The sequence below is a fragment of the Chiloscyllium punctatum genome, chromosome 31 (assembly GCF_047496795.1).
Source record: "Chiloscyllium punctatum isolate Juve2018m chromosome 31, sChiPun1.3, whole genome shotgun sequence".
Taxonomy (NCBI): domain Eukaryota; kingdom Metazoa; phylum Chordata; class Chondrichthyes; order Orectolobiformes; family Hemiscylliidae; genus Chiloscyllium; species Chiloscyllium punctatum.
This window is the reverse complement of record NC_092769.1, coordinates 5,938,388-5,944,593: the sequence shown is the minus strand read 5'-3', so window position 1 is coordinate 5,944,593 and position 6,206 is coordinate 5,938,388. Positions and strand designations below refer to the sequence as shown.

At 42.2% G+C, this 6,206-nt stretch overlaps 1 non-coding gene across 1 annotated transcript; it reads right to left on the bottom strand.

Moving 5' to 3' along the window:
* Window positions 1–4,810: 4,810 nt before the first annotated feature.
* On the bottom strand, window positions 4,811–4,882 carry trnah-gug (transfer RNA histidin (anticodon GUG)). The gene has a single exon. It is a non-coding gene; the product is annotated as a tRNA-His (tRNA).
* Window positions 4,883–6,206: the final 1,324 nt, after the last annotated feature.

Genomic DNA, 6,206 nt, shown 5'->3' with positions numbered 1-6,206 from the left:
GCCTTAATAATATGTAAGGACGGTATAAGGGACAGCAGGGATTTACAAACATGGTGCCAACCCTGTATAAAATGGAGCTCTATAATCACATAATATCAATTATAAACTTTCAATATTCGTGGGATCTTGACAGGGCAGATACAGGCAGATGGTTTTCCCTCGGGTATGAGTAGAGCACCAGAGGACATGAACTCAGAATTAGATATTGCCTATTTAATTCAGAAATGAGGAGGAATTTCTTTGCTCAGGGCCCAGGGATTCTGTTGGAACTCTTTCCTGAAACTATTGTTGAGGCTGATTTATTGTGTATTTTCAAACTGTGCCAGACAGATATTTAACCAGAAAGTGGATGAAGCATTCTCGAGGTTACGCAGGAGAATGGAGGTGAAGATTATCAGATCAGCCATGAGTTCGTTGAATGGTGGAGAAGACTCGATGGGCTGAATGGCCGACTTCCAATCCGATATCATTTGATGTAACGCCTTATTTTATTGATAAGTTTAGAATTCTGAGGGATGGGATGAAGTGATATAAAAGGTTTATCAAACTGATCAGACAGATCAGGAACTAGGCTCATAAACTGATGAACAAGAAATATGCACACCACAGATGGGTATGTGCAGACGCTGTCATTGCTAAAGAAAATTCGTAGATCTTATATTGTTGCCAACTTCGTGATCACGCTTGATGATGAATTGCGCTAAAAGTCACAAAGCAAAAAGTTGTGAAAGAAGGAATGATTTGTTTCATTGGAAAAGTTTTCTGCATTTCCAATTCAATTGACTGTTTAAAATACTGATCAGAACTTTGTGTGGAGTGTTACATTAAAATTCACAATCCCACTGGATAAACTATTGCACCCAATCTCTCCTTATTTGTTCCCCTTTCATTCGATGTCAATTCATAGACAGTCAAGATTGAAAGAAAAGAGGAAAGAAACATTGCACTCTTTTTCATTATCCCAAATTAACTTATAACAGAAACAAATTGCTTAATTACAACTTTGATGAGGTATTGATTTGTCACAAATCTCCGGTGCAATGAAGGGCAAGAGCAAGATTCTCCACCCAGTGGATACTGAAGATGCGAGGCACAAAGGAAAACCACAGCTGCGTTTGATAGAAGTAACAGCAAGAGGAGGATTCAAATCCACACATGCGCAATGGAAGAGCAACCCGCCGCCTTCACCTCTGGGCCACTTCAGCCCATGGCAAAGGCGCTCACATGTGACCACATCAAGATTACATACGGGGCACAGAGGGGATAAGAAATTCCCTGAGCGGAATCGAATCCACACCATTATGTTACTGTTTTCAGTGGAATAATAATACCAGCAAAATCCAAGGAATTGACCTCGTCCGTGGAAGGAATACCTTGTCCTTGATTTATTCCGAGTCGGAACTGTCTCAGAATGAACCAGCAAACATGAAATTCCCGTCACATTCACACGCACATTTAGTCTTGACGCATAATTTCTTCAGACAGTTTCTCTGTCACGTGAAGAAGTATAAATGGAGAGAGAAGTGGAGGTGATGTTTTAGCTCGATGGGCTTTCTCATATGGCTGAACCTGAAGTGGATAAAATTCCCGGAAATGCAGTGTTGTTGGTTTCATTTTATTAATTTTGCTGCAACTTCACTCTGTTCATTGCAATGATCGGAAGTGAATTGATTTATGTGATTGGAACGTTTAATGTTGCATTCAATTTTGCTCCGAATTTATTTCAGCTTAAAGAAAATACTGATGAGAAAAACAGAAGGTTAAACTACAAAAGAAGATACCAGTTTTGAGTCTCAGTTACTTTGGTAGATTTCATTGGGTTTTAAATGAACCCAACATCATGGAGATTGTCCTCCCATCTTTAACCTATTGGATTAAAGCAGAAAATCGATCTCTAAGAGATGGATCACTTCCTATTCATTATGGAATAGCTTTCCTTGAATATATACAAAATCTGCACTGTTCCATTTATAATGCTTCATGTGTAATATTAATAGAAACCTTTCAAAACTCTGAGCTTTTTTTTTGCTGAATCTTATTCAGCTGAATACGTTTCCGATGTTTCTTTACATCTAAAGTCGTCCAAATTAGAAATTGTTTCCTCGAACCTTCTACTCCCTACACCCCACTTTTACACTTTTACCTGACACAGGCTGTCTCTCTCCTGGTTAAACTCACTGTTTGTGTGTCTCTAAATGTACCTTTCCAAATATTTTGGAAGTGGATTCTCTGAGTGACAGAAATGATGCTCCCATCATTTCTGTGTCCTACATCGATGGTTTTGAAAACTTGACGTTCAGAAATATGCGAACTTGAAAGAGAGAATTTACCACCTATTTACTCTCTTTAAACCTCAAATACTCTGGAAAACTTCCATTCAGTTTTCCTTGGTTCAGTGTCAAATTTTCCAAAACACAAATAAATAAAATTCCATCCCCACTAAACGCCATCAGCATCGTCTCTAATGCCTTAGCAGCCCAGTAAACGCTGACAGTGTCCTCTCTGATAGAATCACAGATTCCCTACTGTGCAGAAAGTACAGTTCAGTCAATCGAGTCTGTAGGGACACTCTAAACAGCATCTCAACCAGACCGAGCTCCCTTCTCTATCCCCGCAGGCCTCTGGCTTGTGATTTCCAATAAACCTCTTGGAATAAAACCTGGCAACGTGTGACTGCTGACCTTATCACTGCGTTACCCATGGATAATTCACTGAACTGACTGAATTCGCTCCCTGGACACATCAGTGAAATTTAACATGGCCAATCCACCTAACCTACAGAATTAACAGCAGTGAGAACCATTGAGCAAATGTACCATCACATTGAACACTATTTGAATCATGTGTAATGGCTGTACACACTGGTAATCCCACCTAGTGAAAGCAAGTTGCGCCCACCAACCAGACTTCAATGCATCCAAACGCGGTTCTCCGCTGTACATCCTCATTAGTGCTGCTGGAAATGTTTATGCACTCAGATCTGAATGGGTTTACTCTGTTTTCTTCCTCAGATTCCTGCTTTAAATAAACTAATCAGTCAGGAACAACTCTATATAATGGTTTTCATAAACACAATATGCAGTTTGCTGAAGTTATGTGTTTGCACTTTCACTGACACTCTCTCTCCCCAGGAGCTGCAGTCCTTCCCCAGCTGATTCAGACAGCACTGTCCTTCCTGTGACATATCAAATCGAGAATGGAAGGCCGAGCATTAATATCCTTCAGAGGGGAACAGAGCGACAGGTTTAACACAGTTCCAATGCCCCCAGCGGAGAATTGAGCCCAGTGACAGGCGGGGACACTAACCACGATACTGTGGAGGACAACAACATCGAAGGAGACCCTTCAGCCTGCTGTGGGCGCACTTGTCCAACACAACTGCTTAACGACCTGAATCAAGTTTTCCATGATTTAGCACATAGTCTTATATATTTTGCCATCACAAATTCACATCTCTTTTTTTTCAGGTTAGAAGGATTTCCGCCTCTCTGACCATTTCCGCAAATCTACTCAAACTTCTCTGCCTTTTCCCGAAGTCTCTTGGCCCTAGTGTTCGATCCCTCCATCAATAAGAAACGCTTCTTTCAGGCTATCCTATCAATATCCCTCATTATTTTGTACATCTCAGTCATGTCTTCTCCAATCTCCTCTGCTCGGCGACAAACAACCCCAGTTTGTCCAATCTCTCCTCACAACTGAAACTCTTCAGCCCAGACAATATCCCAGTAAATCACTCCTGCAATATTCCCAGTGCGATAACATCCATGCTCTTCTGTGAGTTGCAAGACTGCACACAGTAATCTAGTTGAAGCCGAATGAACTTATTTTTACGATTCTGTTACAGTATGAGGGTGTCGCTGGCTCGGCAGTATTTATTGCTGTCCCTAATTGCACAGCGGGTAGTTGAGATTCAACCATATTGTAGTGAGTCTGGAGTCACATGGAGGCCCGACCAGGTAAGAATGGCAGTTACATTTCTTAAATGACGTCAGATGGATTTGTTTTTTTCAACAATTGGCTATAGATTAACAGGAGCTATTAGATTCGTATTTCCAGATATTTATTGAATCCAAATTCTACCACCTAGCATAGTCGGAGTCAAACCCGAGTCCGTGGTTTCTGAATAAACAGTCCAGTGGTCAGTGGTAATAGCGCTCGGCCATTGCAGAAAAGCGGAGATACTGATCTTTTCCAGTGAAGTCGCTTTTACCCGATACTGTCCTGAGCCATTTTCCTGAGCTTGACCGCCCCACCCCACACCACCCCACAATAATCTCTGGCATGTCGGTAAAAGCTGCTGCATGAGGATTGATCTCACAACAGTGGTAACCAAATGGATCAAACCGATAGGCCGCGATGGTGGGGTTGGGGCACGTTCACCCAGTAACAGTGACTGCAGCCACACAGACTGATCGGTATCAATGTGAGAGTCAGTGTTAGATTCTGCAGTGCCTTAATGGAATAGGAAATGACTCCACAAGCACATGATGAAAGAGCAGCGCTCCGAAAGCTAGTGCTTCAATTAAAGCTGTAAGATCATAACCTGGTGTTGGGTGATTTTTAACTTTGTACTCCATAGTCCAACACCGGCATCCCCGAATTAATGAAATGGGGGTATGGGATGGAAAGTTCGGTTAGTGATCGTAGGAGGCAAGAAATCTCTGAGAACGGGTGGATTTGAATTCTGAAACACAGAGATGTGAGGGAGCAGAGCTTGAAGGAAAAAGTCATCACTTTGGAGAAAATTACCATATTAAAATAACTGATTCCTTTGTGTTTCACAAAAGACTGGGACAAATAGAGAGATTGTTGCCATGACTCGGATTCGAACCGAGGTTGCTGCGGCCACAACGCAGAGTACTTACCACTATACGATCACGGCATCGCACAGAAAAGCACACAAAATCGCAGCAATAAGTACAGTATCATAAGAAATGTTAGGCAGAGCACCAAATGCACAATATCAGTGCTTATCGAACAGTGCCAGACATGTAGGAACTCAGAATGGGCCGACCGTTTAACTTCAGTGCCCCAAGTGGCTGTGGTGATTCCATCATTAATATGCTGAAGGCTGAGACAAATAGATTTCTCTAAAACATCAAAGACTCCGGAGACAGTGTAGCTCTTGTTGAAATGTATGCTGCAATAGCAATGCAGTTTAACATCGGCTCCTTCACCAGCTCCCCACAGAAGGCAGTAACCACTGCTGCCACAGAGTCCCAAATCCCAGCCCCTGAATCAGAGGAACGGAGTGGCACAGTCGCGAAGATCCAACTTGAAATCGGGATGGGCATGAGGTCACAGAGATACTCAATGGCTCAAGTGACACAGCCGGAGAATGCACGGTATTTCCATGACGGTTTAGAGGCGCAAGCAATTCAGAGGTTGGGTGTGCTCCTGGTCAAAGACGGGGCAGAAGGGAAAATTTGTTCCCGTTTATAATAACAGCAATCTACAGTGCATCTTGCTGAGACAGCTGAGTGCCACAACTGGAGCGTGGGCAGCTGGTTTGAAGTTTGATTTTACTTCACTTGAATCCACTTCCCTGGAATGAATTGCTTTCACCCTGTAGTCTGCGGCTTTCTTCCTTATGGTTAACTGCATGATTAACTGTTGTATGATCTGCACACAGCTAAAATACGGCCACTGCAAGTAAATATGAATCATTGATCTATATGAGAAAGCAGTGCAACTCACAGCAGGCGTGCTTCGTCGGTTTGCAGGCGACATCAGTATTGTAGACAATGAAGAAGATTATCTAAGATTCAAAAGGATCTTAATCCAATGAGTCGTTGGACTGAAAAATGTGACATGGAGTTCAATCTGGATAAGTGGAAGGTATTCCATTTTGGTACAGCAAAAGGAGCAGGGCTTTACGTCGTGTTGGAGAACACGGAAGCTAGGGATGCCGGTACATAATTCCTTGTAGTTTGCATCACATATAGACAGGATGGTTCAAAGGCATTTAACTTACTTCTCTTCATTACTTAGTCTTTAGTATACACTAGTTGGGACGTTAAGTTTAAAATTTTCAGGACATTGATGAGGCCGATTCTGGAATATTATGTCCAGTTCTGGTAGCCCAGTTGTAGGAATGTTATTATTCAGCTGGTGCAGGTTCAGAAAAGGTATACACGCTTATTGCCGTGTGTGGAATGTTTGAGTTGGAATGAGAAGCTGGATAGGCTGAGACTATTTTAAGATTC